Source organism: Dendropsophus ebraccatus, chromosome 9 (genome assembly GCF_027789765.1).
Source record: "Dendropsophus ebraccatus isolate aDenEbr1 chromosome 9, aDenEbr1.pat, whole genome shotgun sequence".
Taxonomy (NCBI): domain Eukaryota; kingdom Metazoa; phylum Chordata; class Amphibia; order Anura; family Hylidae; genus Dendropsophus; species Dendropsophus ebraccatus.
This window is the reverse complement of record NC_091462.1, coordinates 2,811,297-2,830,646: the sequence shown is the minus strand read 5'-3', so window position 1 is coordinate 2,830,646 and position 19,350 is coordinate 2,811,297. Positions and strand designations below refer to the sequence as shown.

Here is a 19,350-nt window from a genome sequence, read left to right as displayed (position 1 = left end):
ATTATGTATAATCGAGCCCTTACCGAGGACGATCTCCATACACCAGTGCAATATTATTACACTCCTACAATGTATTTTGCATCTTACTCCGTTAGAAGTCAAAAAGTTTTGAAAAAATAAATTTAGAACACAGCAAGGCTGAAGCACTGGAGGCGGCCGCCCCACCCTCAGTGGCAGGAATCCCTGGCCCCTCTATCATAGTGTTCCATTGATTTTAATGGAGTCACAGAGGGGGTGGAGTTTCTTACCACTAAGGATGGGTTGGCCCGCCTCCATTGCTTCTGCCTCGCCCTGGGGGTACAGTCACTTGAATGTGGTGCTTCCCACACTCAGACATGCTGCCTGGCCTGTGAGCATCGAACGTGCACACCATCGGGAAAAATGTGGGACTGTCAAACCCCAATCAGACTGTACTATGATACGACAAGCTTACTTTGTTATTATTCATTAAAATACAGAATTGTAATAATAAAAAATTAGATATTTATATATGCACCTTTTGGGGGGATCTTGTTGATCATTGCTAGGGCAAGCCATGTGAAATTGTAGCATCCACTGAAGATGCTCTGAATGTAGACACCTTTCCTTAAATTCATGAACCTCCGTGATACATTCCTGTGTTTCTAATATTTTGGATACAGCAAATTCTATGCAACAGACAGACCCCGGAGCAGTTGGCATTATAATACAATTTTTACACATGCACCAGTCTATAGACCCAACACGAGAAAGTAGAGGATCGATAATATTCAGATCTGAAAATTCTTCCTCTGAAGTCTCTGGGTCGTTCTGGAAACACTGGGCAGATATATTGTTATTTGCTATAGCTTGAAATTCTAAATCTTGAAGTAAATCTTCTAGGTCCTAGAAAGTAAATATCAAAGTTTATATTAATGTGCTTAATAAGATTATAAATTATTACAGATTATCAATACTCACTGTGTCATAAGGATGAATTCCAACTTCAGGTGAAGAAATACTGATATCCTTGTTATTATCAATCTATAGATAAGAAATTAAGTGACTGTACCAACAGGCCCAGACTGAAGCACTGGAGGCGGCCGACCAAACCCCAGATGGAAGAAACTCCAGCCCCTCCATGACGTGACTCCATTAGAATCAATGGAACACTATCAGAGGGGCGGGGGGTTTCCTCCCACTAAGGGTGGGTCGGCCGCCTCCAGTGCTTCAGCCTGGGCCTGTTGTTACAGTCACTCTAAATATGTAACTAGGGAGGGTCCAAACCGGCTAATGTTCGGGTTCGGCAATGATTCCTGCTGTCTGGCCGCTCCATGCAGTGGGTGGATACAGCGGGAGGACCGCCTTGAAAACTGGGATACAGCCATAGCCATAGGCTGTATCCCGATTTTCCTGGAGATCCTCCCGCTGTATCCACCCGCTGCATGGAACGGCCAGACAGCGCGAATCTGAGGTCAACTGTTCGGGTTCATAAGAAACCGAACCTCGGCCGGTTCGGACCATCCGTACATGTAAAACATAAAATTTAATTAACAGTCAGAAAAAAATTAATTACTTACACTTCTTTGGGTATCAAGGTCATCTTCATTTGTTGATGAAAATGTTGAGCAACCACTAATTATCCTCAAACTGTGGATAGCCCACAGAGCCCTAAAATGAGTTTGTACAATGAGAAGACATTACCTGGCACCTCATGCTGATAACTATGTACCGCTGGGATATACAAATGTGGGCAACCTAGAGATTACACACATACCACCTCCTGCTGCGCCATGTGCGTGCCCCCACCACCTCATAGCAGGGAAACAAGCGCGCGGACGAGAGACCATGCTGCTGGATGTGCGCGCCCATGCCACAGCATGCTGGCGGACATGTGCAGCCCCTACACCACAGACTGTGTAAACTGTGCCCAACCTAGAGATTACACACATACCACCTCCTGCTGCGCCATGTGCGTGCCCCCACAACATACACAGAAATTTCCAGACGCGCGCACTCGTGCACCTCTACTCTTCGGGTCCTGAAGGCAGTCTCCTGGGCTTGGAAACACGCCCACAAAGTGGGGCGTGGAAAAGGGCGGTGCTTCATTGCGAAAGGGAGGCTGGGAGTTGAAGGAAATTGAAGGAGAAGCGTAGCCGTGCGTAGGCACGCTGTTGGGGGAGTGGCCGCAACGGTCTGGGTGCCAGAGATAAGATCAAGGTGGCCGCAGAGTCCGAAAAAAAACGGTGAAAAATTAGTATTTGGAATGGGGTAAGTTCATGCAAACATAGTTCGGGGGAAACATGGTCCTGAATGTCGGTGCATTGATAAAAAAAAAAAAAGTGAACTGCTTCTTTAAGCTAGGGGGCAAAGTAACAGAAGAAAAGGGGCGGGGGGGTAGAGGAAATGGTATGAGGAGAGAGGAGCTGCCACTGGAAGGGAAGCCTTGCTAAACCTTAAACGGCAGCATAAACTAGTGACAGAAATGCTGCACGGGCCGGTGTATTACTTACATCATTCTGCTCAGCCGTTCTCCTAATATGCAGGTGAATAGGATTCTAGCCGCAACCCTCCCCCCGCCCTCCTGCTGCTGAGTGACAGGTGACAGCCTATACACAACATAGATAGATAACTGCCAGTTGTGGCTTAAGTACATACAAAAAAAACAGAAGGTGCAACAGCAACCCACAAGTGCAAGGGCTTACCGTATAAACTCCTCCCAGTATACACACGGTAATCACCTGCTCTGTAGATATTAAAAAGTGAGGATCTTAGCAAACTATTTGATCAGAGTGTACCATGTCGCCACGTTAAGGCGTCCTCAGAGACACGGTCCCTACTCCAGCATCCTCACACTAGCAACGGCCTCTCCTGGACTGAATAAGCTACAACTTGGCAGATAGGAGCCAAATGATCTCTTTTATAGCAGCCTTGGGGCATGGGCGGAGTGCAGGCCAACAGGAGGTAGCCACACCCCCCACATATAACATGAGGTAGCCACACCCCCCACATATAACAGGAGGTAGCCACACACCCCACATATAACAGGAGGTAGCCACACCCCCACATATAACAGGAGGTAGCCACACACCACACATACACCAGGAGGTAGCCACACCCCCCACATATAACAGGAGGTAGCCACCCCCCCACACACACATAACAGGAGGTAGCCACACACCCCACATATAACAGGAGGTAGCCACACACCCCACATTCAACAGAAAAAAAGGGAAAAAATTGGCAGCACCTCGATGACTCTGTTCACACTGCAAGTTGCACGCTGCACCTTCTAGATCAGCTGCACAGAACTTCTGTTTTTTTGTATGTATTGTCCATGTTATTCAGGAAGAGATCTCTAGATCAGCTGCACAGAACAATGTAAGTGATCCATCATTCTACTCAGCTTCTCTGTCACTAGTTTATGCTGCCCTGAGATAGAGCACCATAACCCTACTGACCCTGAGATAGAGCGCCATAACCCTACTGACCCTGAGATAGAGCGCCATAACCCTACTGACCCTGAGAAAGAGCGCCATAACCCTACTGACCCTGAGATAGAGCACCATAACCCTACTGACCCTGAGATAGAGCGCCATAACCCTACTGACCCTGAGATAGAGCGCCATAACCCTACTGACCCTGAGATAGAGCGCCATAACCCTACTGACCCTGAGATAGGACGCCATAACCCTGCTGACCCTGAGATAGGACGCCATAACCCTGCTGACCCTGAGATAGGACCCCATAACCCTGCTGACCCTGAGATAGGACCCCATAACCCTGCTGACCCTGAGATAGGATGCCATAACCCTGCTGACCCTGAGATAGGACGCCATAACCCTACTGACCCTGAGATAGAGCGCCATAACCCTACTGACCCTGAGATAGGACGCCATAACCCTGCTGACCCTGAGATAGGACACCATAACCCTGCTCACCCTGAGATAGGACGCCATAACCTGCTGACCCTGAGATAGGACGCCATACCCCTGCTGACCCTGAGATAGGACGCCATAACCTGCTGACCCTGAGATAGGGCGCCATACACCTGCTGACCCTGAGATAGGACGCCATAACCCTGCTGACCCTGAGATAGGACGCCATAACCCTGCTGACCCTGAGATAGGAGGCCATAACCCTGCTGACCCTGAGATAGGACGCCATAACCCTGCTGACCCTGAGATAGGGCGCCATACACCTGCTGACCCTGAGATAGGGGGCCATACACCTGATGACCCTGAGATAGGACGACATACCCCTGCTGACCCTGAGATAGGGCGCCATACACCTGCTGACCCTGAGATAGGACGCCATACACCTGCTGACCCTGAGATAGGATGCCATAACCCTGCTGACCCTGAGATAGGACGCCATAACCCTACTGACCCTGAGATAGAGCGCCATAACCCTACTGACCCTGAGATAGGACGCCATAACCCTGCTGACCCTGAGATAGGACACCATAACCCTGCTCACCCTGAGATAGGACGCCATAACCTGCTGACCCTGAGATAGGACGCCATACCCCTGCTGACCCTGAGATAGGACGCCATAACCTGCTGACCCTGAGATAGGGCGCCATACACCTGCTGACCCTGAGATAGGACGCCATAACCCTGCTGACCCTGAGATAGGACGCCATAACCCTGCTGACCCTGAGATAGGAGGCCATAACCCTGCTGACCCTGAGATAGGACGCCATAACCCTGCTGACCCTGAGATAGGGCGCCATACACCTGCTGACCCTGAGATAGGGGGCCATACACCTGATGACCCTGAGATAGGACGACATACCCCTGCTGACCCTGAGATAGGGCGCCATACACCTGCTGACCCTGAGATAGGACGCCATACACCTGCTGACCCTGAGATAGGGCGCCATACACCTGCTGACCCTGAGATAGGACGCCATAACCCTGCTGACCCTGAGATGGTACGCCATAACCCTGCTGACCCTGAGATAGGACGCCATAACCCTGCTGACCCTGAAATAGGACGCCATAACCCTGCTGACCCTGAGATAGGACGCCATAACCCTGCTGACCCTGAGATAGGACGCCATAACCCTGCTGACCCTGAGATAGGACGCCATAACCCTGCTGACCCTGAGATAGGACGCCATACACCTGCTGACCCTGAGATAGGACGCCATAACCCTGATGACCCTGAGATAGGACACTATAACCTGCTGACCCTGAGATAGGACGCCATAACCTGCTGACCCTGAGATAGGGCGCCATACACCTGCTGACCCTGAGATAGGACGCCATAACCCTGCTGACCCTGAGATAGGACGCCATAACCCTGCTGACCCTGAGATAGGGCGCCATACACCTGCTGACCCTGAGATAGGACCCCATACACCTGCTGACCCTGAGATAGGACGACATACCCCTGCTGACCCTGAGATAGGGCGCCATACACCTGCTGACCCTGAGATAGGACACCATAACCCTGCTGACCCTGAGATAGGACCCCCCCATACACCTGCTGACCCTGAGATAGGACGCCATAACCCTGCTGACCCTGAGATAGGACGTCATAACCCTGCTGACCCTGAGATAGGACGCCATAACCCTGCTGACCCTGAGATAGGACGCCATAACCCTGCTGACCCTGAGATAGGACGCCATACACCTGCTGACCCTGAGATAGGAGGCCATTACCCTGCTGACCCTGAGATAGGACGCCATAACCCTGATGACCCTGAGATAGGACACTATAACCTGCTGACCCTGAGATAGGACGCCATAACCTGCTGACCCTGAGATAGGGCGCCATACACCTGCTGACCCTGAGATAGGACGCCATAACCCTGCTGACCCTGAGATAGGACGCCATAACCCTGCTGACCCTGAGATAGGACGCCATAACCCTGCTGACCCTGAGATAGGACGCCATAACCCTGCTGACCCTGAGATAGGACGCCATAACCCTGCTGACCCTGAGATAGGGCGCCATACACCTGCTGACCCTGAGATAGGACGCCATAACCCTGCTGACCCTGAGATAGGACGCCATAACCCTGCTGACCCTGAGATAGGACGCCATACACCTGCTGACCCTGAGATAGGACGCCATACACCTGCTGACCCTGAGATAGGATACCATAACCCTGCTGACCCTGAGATAGGACGCCATACACCTGCTGACCCTGAGATAGGACGCCATACACCTGCTGACCCTGAGATAGGACGCCATAACCTGCTGACCCTGAGATAGGACGCCATAACCCTGCTGACCCTGAGATAGGACCCCATAACCTGCTGACCCTGAGATAGGACGCCGTACACCTGCTGACCCTGAGATAGGACGCCATACACCTGCTGACCCTGAGATAGGACGCCATAACCCTGCTGACCCTGAGATAGGACGCCATAACCTGCTGACCCTGAGATAGGACGCCATTACCCTGCTGACCCTGAGATAGGACCCCATAACCTGCTGACCCTGAGATAGGACGCCGTACACCTGCTGACCCTGAGATAGGACGCCATACACCTGCTGACCCTGAGATAGGACACCATAACCCTGCTGACCCTGAGATAGGACCCCATAACCCTGCTGACCCTGAGATAGGAGGCCATACCCCTGCTGACCCTGAGATAGGACGCCATTACCTGCTGACCCTGAGATAGGACGCCATAACCCTGCTGACCCTGAGATAGGACGACATACACCTGCTGACCCTGAGATAGGACGCCATAACCCTGCTGACCCTGAGATAGGAGGCCATAACCCTGCTGACCCTGAGATAGGAGGCCATAACCCTGCTGACCCTGAGATAGGACGCCATAACCCTGCTGACCCTGAGATAGGATACCATAACCCTGCTGACCCTGAGATAGGACGACATAACCCTGCTGACCCTGAGATAGGACGCCATAACCCTGCTGACCCTGAGATAGGGCGCCATACACCTGCTGACCCTGAGATAGGACGCCATTACCTGCTGACAGAGTCTCTTTAAGCAAAGGTAACTAAAAGAAGAAGGGGGTTACACCAGCCTACGTCTAGGGGACCAATTCAAGCATTTTTTCAGGCTGTTCTTCAGCTGACAGGACTGTCCTCAGTGGTTGGAAAAGCAGCAAGTAAAGCCGAATTACCCCACTGATGATTGCTGGATTGCCTTGTGTATCCTCCAGGGATTAGCTCCTCTCAGATGTCCAAGCTCGGGGCTCGTGATCCTGGATCTGGCACTCGGTGATCTTGTAATGGCCCAGAATGGTATTTACTGTCAGGCGTCTGGAGATGTGTTGTTGCTATTGGCAACCCTAGACGGTCTGTATTAGGGCCTATGTATTTACTGCTCTTCCCTAACTCCCTTGTAGTAGTATTGTTTTCTGCCACATATTTAATATGTCGATATGTATTAATTTCTAATGAGACAAGTGTTGAGCTTGATGAGTGCTGCTCCCCTGCAACCTATCACACTCTTGTGATTGGCCAGGGGAAAGTTAGCTCCGCCCACCTCCTACCCAGAGGGCTGTGCGGTCTCCTCAATGACAGTTGGAGCTCTGGCTCTGCCTGAGGAGGGCTTATCCTCCCCACGTCACCTCAGTGATCCTGTCAGACTCTAGCTTCCACCCCCTAACCTGTTCCAGTCAGCCATAAGGACTAATACGTGTAATAGTCTTAATATATTTTCACCACTATCGTGTGAAGACTTTTATAAAAAAAATATATGTCCCTGTGTGTATGCTGAAGGGCCCCAGCACCCTCGGACCCCACTGTGACAGGAAGGTTCCAGAAGGTGAGCCCTAAGGTTGTACTACACCACCCAGCAACACAACCCCTCAGCATATCACAACACCAAAGGGACATTATAATCTCTTTCGGCAAGAGGTGGTATTGAAAATCCGTGAGTACAGGTTTCTTCTTCTGAGTCTGTGAAGACCTGTAAAGAAAAGTCTTCAAATTCCCCTGATAGGGTTGTGCATGTCATAGAGGGACCCCCTGGTAGCCCCCTAGGCTCCTGTACAAGTAACAAGTTAAGCTACTTTAAGAGTCTGTTCCTATTCAAGTCACCTTAACAGGGCGGTATTACCAGCTGCTGCTGCCCTAGGCACTGAACCTGCAGACCCCCCATCTTGGGGAGCAGGGGGGAGCTTGGTTTCGGCTGCATACATTTCTCTCCATGGAGAAACATTGTCTGAATAACGTTTTAATGGTTTTTAACATCTTAAAATATAAACAATTTTCCTCATAGAGTCAATGATTAGAGCCGTCTGCATATTGTCTGACCGAATTCTTACCACAGGATTGGTAGGTAATAGCTCAAGGTGTCACATTTACCACCGCTACACCAGACCTGACCAATACCGCCATACTGTGACTGGATAACACTGCCACACCAGACATGACCAATACCACCATACTGTGCTGGATAACACCACTATACCAGACCTGACCAATACCACCATACTGTGACTGGATAACACCGCCATACCAGACCTGACCAATACCGCCATACTGTGACTGGATAACACTGCCACACCAGACCTGACCAATACCGCCATACTGTGACTGGATAACACTGTTATACCAGACCTGACCAATACCGCCATACTGTGACTGGATAACACAGCCATACCAGACCTGACCAATACCGCTATACTGTGACTGGATAACACTGCCATACCAGACCTGACCAATACCGCTATACTGTGACTGGATAACACCGCCACACCAGACCTGACCAATACCGCCATACTGTGACTGAATAACACAGACACACCAGACCTGATACCACCATACTGTGACTGAATAACACAGACACACCAGACCTGATACCACCATACTGTGACTGAATAACACAGACACACCAGACCTGATACCACCATACCGACGCAAATCTAAACTGGAGGTGGGAGACTTAAAAAAAAAAAAAGTTGTTTCCTTCCCCTGTTCCCTGGTGTTGTCCCCCTGCAAGGTGCTGCCCTAGGGGCCATACCACAGGTGCCTAGTAGTAAGTACGGCCCTGCCCCTTAACCTAAACTATCATTAGTAACAAAGTATCGCTGGCAATATTATCCAGGTGTAACCATTAACCATTGTATCCAAACTTGCAAAAGACTGTACTTTAACATTTAGAATGTTTCCAGTAAAGTTATTCAATTGGTTAAGAACTTGGACTCACTCAAACACACCACACACTCAAAAGTAGCACACAACAGGAACGACCTGCTACTTTAAAGACATGTGTTTGGGACCCAGGGAGGACAAATATCACTCAGGCCCTGGAAAAAGTACAACAACTAAGCCCCCTATATATTTCTTCCCAATGGTGCTTGGTAACTACAGGTGGAGCAGTATGTATATCTGCAAGGTGGTGTTAGTTTACCACAGGTGGAGCAGTATGTACAGTATATCTGCAAGGTGGTGTTAGTTCACCACAGGTGGAGCAGAATGTAATTCTGCTATGCAATGTTAGTTTACTACAGGTGGAGCAGTATATATTTCTGCAAGGTGGTGTTTGGTAACTACAGGTTGGGCAATATGTTTTGGCACAATGTGGTGTTGGGTTACTACAGGTAGAAATGTTTTTTCTGCATTGTGACCAATCAATCATACACAGAACACAAGGGACTACTATCATCAGCCATCCTGCCCACTCCACCTATCATCCCTCTGGGTACCACAGTAGCTTCTCAGAGACCCAGAGCGACACATTAGAACATGCTGAAAGTCTTTACCTATCCAGGTGAAGTCTCCGGCGGTGTTTTGGGGCCGCCCAGTATCAGTTGGGCTGTCGTCCTAGGGAATTCCTTTTATGCATATAGAGTGATACAATGTAACCGTTGCAGTGTGTGTAATGTGCTCCCAAACATGGTCCCCACCATCCCCCCTAACCCGGTATATTCCCGTCCTCTTCTCGTTCACACGTTCTTTACTTTGCTGAAGAATTTTCCACATGAACTGATTTGCATTTTTGAAAGGAGAGAAGATCATTTGTCTGGACATTCCTTGTCATGCAAAAATCCAATTTGTTCAAAATTCCAGGCCCATGTGAAGGAAAAGAAGCGTTCCCCGCCAAGACTCGGGTAATTTCCATAAAATGTCACACGGCCATCCTGGAGTACAGCTGCTGCTGCTTAGTCACAGTGTGAGCAGAGCACCATTTACATAGCTTATTCCCATTGGAAAGGTTCGCTCAGTGTCTTCACCGGCCCCCGGCTCACAATACCTGGCCACACCATAATCATAGAGTGGAGCCACTGCCGGATATGTCCATACCATGATCAAAGAGCAGAGTCACCATTCAGGATGTCTACACTATGATCAGAGAGCAGAGTCACTGCCGGATATGTCCATACCATGATCAAAAAGCAGAGTCACTATTGGGATGTCCACACTATCATTGGAGAGCAGAGCCACTGCCGGATATGTCCATACCATGATCAAAAAGCAGAGTCACCATTGGGATGTCCACACTATGATCGGAGAGCAGAGCCACGGCTGGATATGTCCATAACATGATCGGAGAGCAGAGTCACCATCAGGGATGTCCACACTATGATCGGAGAGCAGAGCCACTGCCGGATATGTCCATACCATGATCCAAGAGCAGAGTCACCATTCAGGATGTCTACACTATGATCGGAGAGCAGAGTCACTGCCGGATATGTCCATACCATGATCGAAAAGCAGAGTCACCATCAGGGATGTCCACACTATGATCGGAGAGCAGAGCCACTACCGGATATGTCCATACCATGATCAAAAAGCAGAGTCACCATTGGAATGTCCACACTATGATCGGAGAGCAGAGCCACTGCCAGATATGTCCATACCATGATCGGAGAGCAAAGTCACCATTGGGATGTCCACACTATGATCGGAGAGCAGAGCCACTGCCGGATATGTCCATACCATGATCGGAGAGCAGAGTCACCATCAAGGATGTCCACACTATGATCAGAGAGCAGAGCCACTGCCGGATATGTCCATACCATGATCGGAGAGCAGAGTCACCATCAGGGATGTCCACACTATGATCGGAGAGCAGAGCCACTGCCGGATATGTCCATACCATGATCAGAGAGCAGAGTCACCATCAGGGATGTCCATACTATGATCGGAGAGCAGAGCCACTGCCGGATATGTCCATACCATGATCAAAAAGCAGAGTCACCATTGGGATGTCCACACTATGATCGGAGAGCAGAGCCACTGCCGGATATGTCCATACCATGATCGGAGAGTAGAGTCACCATCAGGGATGTCCACACTATGATCGGAGAGCAGAGCCACTACCGGATATGTCCATACCATGATCAAAAAGAAGAGTCACCATTGGGATGTCCACACTATGATCGGAGAGCAGAGCCACTACCGGATATGTCCATATCATGATCAAAAAGCAGATTCACCATTGGGATGTCCACACTATGATCGGAGAGCAGAGCCACTGCCGGATATGTCCATACCATGATCGGAGAGCAGAGTCATATTGGGATGTCCACACTATGATCGGAGAGCAGAGCCACTGCCGGATATGTCCATACCATGATCGTAGAGTAGAGTCACCATCAGGAATGTCCACAATATGATCGGAGAGCAGAGCCACTGCCGGATATGTCCATACCATGATCGGAGTCATTGTCGAGGGTTTCCGCACCATGATGGTGATCAGGGATGTCCATACCAATATCAGAGTCATTGTCGAGGGTGTCCGCACCATGATCAAAGAGTCACCATCTGGGATGTCCACACTATGATCAGAGAGCAGAGCCACTGCCGGATATGTCCATACCATGATCGGAGAGCAGAGTCACCATCAGGGATGTCCACCCTATGATTGGAGAGCAGAGCCACTGCTGCATATGTCCATACCATGATCAGAGAGCAGAGTCACCATCAGGGATGTCCACACTATGATCGGAGAGCAGAGCCACTACCGGATATGTCCATACCATGATCAAAAAGCAGAGTCACCATTGGGATGTCCACACTATGATCGGAGAGCAGAGCCACTGACGGATATGTCCATACCATGATCGGAGAGTAGAGTCACCATCAGGGATGTCCATACTATGATCGAGAGCAGAGCCACTACCGGATATGTCCATACCATGATCAAAAAGAAGAGTCACCATTGGGATGTCCACACTATGATCGGAGAGCAGAGCCACTACCGGATATGTCCATATCATGATCAAAAAGCAGATTCACCATTGGGATGTCCACACTATGATCGGAGAGCAGAGCCACTGCCGGATATGTCCATACCATGATCGTAGAGTAGAGTCACCATCAGGGATGTCCACAATATGATCGGAGAGCAGAGCCACTGCCGGATATGTCCATACCATGATCGGAGTCATTGTCGAGCGTTTCCGCACCATGATGGTGATCAGGGATGTCCATACCAATATCAGAGTCATTGTCGAGGGTGTCCGCACCATGATCAAAGAGTCACCATCTGGGATGTCCACACCATGGTCAGAGAGTCACTGTTGGGGATGTCCACAAGATTATGAAGAGTCACCATCAGAGTTGTCTACATCATAATCAGAGAGTCACTATCGGGGGTATCCACACCATTAACAAAGAGTCACCATCTGAAATATCCACACTATGATCAGAGCATCACGGTGGGGAATGTCCACACCATGATCAGAAAGTCATCATCTGGGATGTCCACACCATGATCAGAAAGTCATCATCTGGGATGTCCACACCATGAAAAGAGAGTCACCATCTGGGATGTCCACACCATGATCAGAAAGTCACCATCTGGGTTGTCCACATCATGATAAGAGAGTCACCATCTGGGATGTCCACACCATGATCAGACAGTCAATATCTGGGATGTCCACACCATGGTCAGACAGTCACCATCTGGGATGTCCACACCATGATCAAAGAGTCACCATCTGGGTTGTCCACACCATGATCAGAAAGTCACCATCTGGGTTGTCCACACCATCTGCCCAGACATCTTCTGCTCCTCGATGGTGCAGGACATTTCCATCCTCTGCTTCCTAAGTATAATGTGCCTCTGGTTACATAGTAATTAAATACTTTGCCCCTACATTACAGCGATGTGTAGACACTGGGGTCAGATCATCTCCAGGATGGACGGTCTTGTGGGGACCCTGGAAGGGCCAAGGAAGGGACAGGATCATGGGGGCTCACTGATGTGTGGGGGTGAAGGCTAGTGTGATCCCATGGAAGAGCTGCTGTAGAGCAAACTGCTGAAAAAACTCCTGATGGCTATGATAGAAAGGAGTCAGATCACACAGGAACCCTGAAGACTTTGTGTCCTGGCATCATGTGGATTTTACTGTGATACGCAACACCTACCTAACCATTATACACACCAAGGTACTTCATGGTAGCGGGACCCCCTAATATCAGCGGTCAGTGGGATAATGCCCCCGGGGCACCCTGCAGGCATTGTTCAGGAATAAGGAACAGGACAAAAAGATCAAGGTGGTGACTGGGCCTCCAAAGCCCCTTAGATCTTAATCCATGTATATGTCCATATTTATAGCCATGAACCCAGGGGCGTAACTACCACCATAGCAGCCATAACGACTGCTAAGGGGCCCACCTCATTAGGGGGCCTGGGGGCCCACTCCTTCAATACAATGGGCCCCTGAACCGTCATCATTTGAAGCACCCGGTGGATAAGCAGCCCCCTGGGCGCTGCAAGTACAGTCAAAAATTTGCTATGGGGCCCAGCCATTTCTAGATACTGCCCTGCATGAACCCCTCTGTACAGAATCCCTTTGAGTGCCACCACAATCCCACAATCCCTTTGAGTGCCACCACATTAAAGCTTTATCATTAGGTTACATACATTCGCTGTAAAGCTGCGTTCTCTTCAGCCGCTTCCCCTGATGAAATTGTTCCTACATGTTTTTACACTAGAGAAGATGAACCCAGGTTGCCCCCAATAAAATCCACCACGGCTGCCATTCTATACCCTACACATCTGGTTCCTGAGGACTGAAGCAGAAGTTCTGCAGATGCTTCCAGGGCTGGGCCTTCTGGGGGTTGTAAGCGACATCTGGAGCCAAGAGCACAATCTAAAACAAACGCTTAAGGTCACGAGGAAACTCTGCCTCGCAAACAGGGTGTTGGTGATGTGAGAGCGGGGTCGCTGAGAGAGGCGCTGTCAGTCATCCGTCCCAGAGAAAACAACCATGAAGAGGGGATAAACACTGGGAGAGGGGAGGAGAGAGGGGCAGCCAGGGCTGCGGCCGTCTGCTGGAAGGCGACAGGTGTGAAGCCGACATCTGCTCGGGAATTCTTTGTTTCCAGGATATGAGTAACATAAATATGAAGTGAAGAGCGCGGTGAGAGGCGCTGCCGCTCATCTATCACTTGTGCTAAGAATAGGAGCCGCTTAGCCGAATGTGTTTCCATAAGTCCGAGCCTCTCTCCATCCATTACACTAAGCCGGGAACTCATCAAGATGGTGCCCGTCCAGATAACTAAGAATGAAGCCTTAAAGGGTACTGTAGCCTTACACCATGGATGGTGTACACGGGGGGGGGGGGGGGGGGGGGGGGGGAGATGTACCTATAGGAGGTGCGGATATACACCATGGATAGTGTACACAGGGGGAAGGTGTAACTATAGGAAGTGCGGATACACACCATGAATAGTGTACACAGGGCAGAGGTGTAACTATAGGAAGTGCGGATACACACCATGAATAGTGTACACAGGGCAGAGGTGTAGCTATAGGAGGTGCGGATATACACCATGGATAGTGTACACAGGGCAGAGGTGTAGCTATAGGAGGTGCGGATATACACCATGGATAGTGTACACAGAGTTGAGGTGTAGCTATAGGAAGTGCGGATATACACCATGGACAGTGTACACAGAGTGGAGGTGTAGCTATAGGAGGTGCGGATATACAAAATGGATACTGTACACTGGGCAGAGGTGTAACTATAGCAGGTGCGGATATACACCATGGATAGCGTACACAGGGCGGAGGTGCGGATACACACCATGGATAGTGTACACAGGGCAGAGGTGTAACTATAGGAGATGCGGATACACACCATGGATAGTTTACATGGGGGCTGAGGTGTAACTATAGGAGGTGCGGATATACACCATGGATAGTGTACACAGGGCGGAGGTGTAACTTTATGACGTGCGGATATACACCATGGATAGTGTACACAGGGCGGAGGTGCAGATACACACCATGGATAGTGTACACAGGGCAGAGGTGTAACTATAGGAGATGCGGATACACACCATGGATAGTTTACATGGGGGCTGAGGTGTAACTATAGGAGGTGCGGATATACACCATGGATAGTGTACACAGGGCGGAGGTGTAACTTTATGACGTGCGGATATACACCATGGATAGTGTACACAGGGCGGAGGTGCAGATACACACCATGGATAGTTTACATGGGGGCTGAGGTGTAACTATAGAAGGTGCGGATATACACCATGGATAGTGTACACAGGGTGGAGGTGTAACTATAGGAGGTGCGGATATACACCATGGATAGCGTACACAGGGGCGGAGGTGCAGATACACACCATGGATAGTGTACACGGGATAGAGGTGTAGCTATAGGAGGTGCGGATATACACCATGGATAGTGTACACAGGGCGGAGTTGCGGATACACACCATGGATAGTGTACACTGGGCGGAGTTGCGAATACACACCATGGATAGCGTACATGGGGGCAGGGGTGTAACTATAGGAGGTGCAGATATATGTGGCGGTTAGTACGACTTGTGACGCTACTCCAGTGGTGGTCGGCCGAGGTATAGCCCAGCCAGGTGTTATGTTGTTGTGATGCCAGTGCTGATTGCGCACACAGGTATGCTAGCACACCTGATTTTATTTAAGTGGGCTGGCTAAACCTTTTTCCCCTGTGGTCGGTGACCTGCCGGGCTGTTTGGGGGTCCCTTGGGCAATTATCATGGTGGTCCGGAGTGGAGTAGTGACCCACCCAGACTATTGGTACTGCCACCCACAGAAAGGGGAGATGACCCAAGGAAGGCATGTTTACTGTGTTGGTGCTTAGTGAAGAACCACAGAGTTTCGTTGAAATAAATATATCCCTTGAGATAGTGTCACAGATGATGTAGTAACAGGGGGCCACAGTGGTGTAATGACCCTCCTGCATAGTAGGACCCCCCACCCACAGAAAGGGTTGTGGTGTTTATGTTGTGCAGGTGGTGATGAAGTACCACAGACTCTTGGAATAACGTTGAGTTAGTTTACTACTTGCAAATGTGCAGAAGGTAATACAGAAGTGGCAGTATAAGGTTTCTTTAGTTAAAAGTCTCTGAAACACACTTGACACACAACGCACAACCAATAAACACTTGAACATAGGACAACCAGATCTGTTGTATAAGTGCAGTGTAGGAGATAGTCGTGTCGGTAGAGTTGGGTTGAGATAGCGTAGCAGAAAGGGGGATGCCGTCTCAATCCATGTAGTAAAAGGGATGTTGGAGGATGAGGTAGAATACTTAGAAGAAGAAGAAGGCCCCAGACCTTGTAACCTTGGATGAGCAGAATGCTGAGGGTTCCCTGCTGACACCCGCGCTGCGAGACAGAGTTCATAGGCTTACTGGAACTTTGCTCTGTCCGGACCAGTTCCTGGCTCTGTTGCTCTATAGTGGATACTGTCCTGCACTGTGAACAGAGAGAAGAGGTGATAGGAAAAAAAAAAAGAGCTGAAATCCTACTGGTCTACAGATTCTGTTAACACATAAATACAATAACCCTTTGCGATCCTTCAGCTGTGCGGCTTCCACATATACATACATAACACAGCGACATCTAGTGTCAACTCTTAATACTACTTTCAACTTAATAAGACTACAAAAAGTACAGACTTTTGCCTAGGGTGTATAGAACAGTAACACACCTAGTGGGTCACCACATTACTAGTGTTGCTTGAGGGAAACTGTGTCTAGGTCTAGCGTCTGCGTGTGCTCTGCTCAACGTCTGGACCCCAACTTGGACTGGGGACCTGGCAGGAGCCAGGGCCCAACTTGGCTGCTATAGAGAGCGTTCTGGTTTGCGTCCTTCCACTATAGAATCCAAAGAAAAAAGACCCCTACACTTCCTCTACCCATGTGACTTCCTTCCTACAGCGCATGTAAGCTGTGAGTGGGTGAGGAGTGCGTGTGAAGACCTAAAGAGAGAGATGATAGGTGAGAAGAAGAAAGAACTCTCATTGGTGTACAGACCCATGTGGTACATAAGAAAAACAATAACCTTTTAGCTTCTACAGCCGTGCAATATCTAGACAGACATACTTGCAATAACGACATCTAGTGGCAAAACTTTGGTACTGCTACATTACCACTTACACATATTAGTACAGACTTTTGCGAAGGGTGTAACAAATAGCAACACCTGTGGCAGGATACCACAGATAGTGTACACGGGGGCGGAGGTGTAACTATAGGAGGTGCAGACATAGGTGCCCCTGAGCCCTGACCTCTGAGGACACCACAAGTCCCTTCTGCCACATAGGAAGACATTGGCATAAGTGCCACGGTGCAGCGATGCACATGCCCAAGACAAACACTCAGGTCCCCATCTTGAGTTAATAGAGGGTCAGACCCCCACCCCCCACCCCACCATCTGACACTAATCAGAGTGATTTAATCTGGAATACCCCTTTATTTTATGTTGGTGCACTGAACCTGGAAGCAGTGGTCGGTGCCTGGAGAGGACACAGCCAGCTCTCCCTCCATCTCCCTGTTCTAAAAATCCATTTAATATATGGTCCCCAAATAGGGGACGTAACAGATACTACACTTGATCGTAGGCCGAGAAGCTGTATAATACCCCTTTATTTTTTAATTTAGATGCCCTGGGGTAATGATTGCAGAAGTATACACCCCCTTTACATGAGCACAGCCCCCTCCCCTGTTAGGGCCTTGATCTCCGGCAGATTGTTGGGAGAGGCCGATGGTTCAGGCTGAAAGCGGCCCGCTGCACATGTGGGCCCGGAGATGGATTTCCAGCAGTCACAGGTGTTTGGCCCCGGAGTCTGGATAGGCAACAATAACAGGCAGTAAATTTTAGGGGGAAATGTCACTGCTTCTCACTTCACACATCAAATACAAATTGATGCAATGAGAATCTTCAAAGAGCCCCCGGGAAACCTCGCGCCTCATGTGTTCTGTCTTCTCTTTGCAACAGTAAGGAGAAATAAGACGACACATTGTTCTCCGCACTCCGGCCTTTTCACATAATCACAAAGATACAGGAATATAACTACTATAATACTGCTCCTATATACAGGAATATAACTACTATAATACTGCCCCTATATACAGGAATATACTACTATAATACTGCTCCTATATACAGGGATATAACTACTATAATACTGCTCCCTATATACAGGAATATAACTACTATAATTTTTAGGTAGTGAGGTGTAGAAGCCTGCACCGCTCCCGGACTGTGCACTATTATGGATGGAAGCCAAGGACCAGTCCTTAGGACCGAGCTGCAACTGTGAATGAGGCTGCTGAAAGGGGGTGCACACTACAGAGCAAAGAGGTACTGAAGTGGAAAAGGAGAAATATGCAGTCGCACTCACCCTTGGACTTTCAGCTTAGCGGCTTTATTGCAATTCACAGAGCTCGGGGAGGGAGAGGGTTCAGGTGTGTACGCGACCAGGACGCGTACACACCTGAACCCTCTCCCTCCCCGAGCTCTGTGAATTGCAATAAAGCCGCTAAGCTGAAAGTCCAAGGGTGAGTGCGACTGCATATTTCTCCTTTTCCACATAACTACTATAATACTGCTCCTATATACAGGGATATAACTACTATAATACTGCTCCTATATACAGGGATATAACTACTATAATACTGCTCCTATATACAGGAATATAACTACTATAATACTGCTCCTATATACAGGAATATAACTACTATAATACTGCTCCTATATACAGGGATATAACTACTATAATACTGCTCCTATATACAGGAATGTAACTACTATACTACTGCTCCTATATACAGGGATATAACTACTATAATACTGCCCCCTATATACAGGGATATAACTACTATAATACTGCTCCTATATACAGGAATATAACTACTATAATACTGCTCCTATATACAGGGATATAACTACTATAATACTGCTCCTATATACAGGAATATACTACTATAATACTGCTCCTATATACAGGAATATAACTGCTATACTACTGCTCCTATATACAGGGATATAACTACTATAATACTGCTCCTATATACAGGGATATAACTACTATAATACTGCCCCCTATATACAGGGATATAACTACTATAATACTGCTCCTATATACAGGAATATAACTACTATAATACTGCTCCTATATACAGGGATATAACTACTATAATACTGCTCCTATATACAGGAAT

At 48.9% G+C, this 19,350-nt stretch overlaps 1 pseudogene; it reads right to left on the bottom strand.

The window, feature by feature from the left end:
* Nucleotides 1-17,606: 17,606 nt before the first annotated feature.
* Nucleotides 17,607-17,760, bottom strand: LOC138802261 (U2 spliceosomal RNA; annotated as a pseudogene).
* Between the last annotated feature and the right edge of the window lie 1,590 nt (nucleotides 17,761-19,350).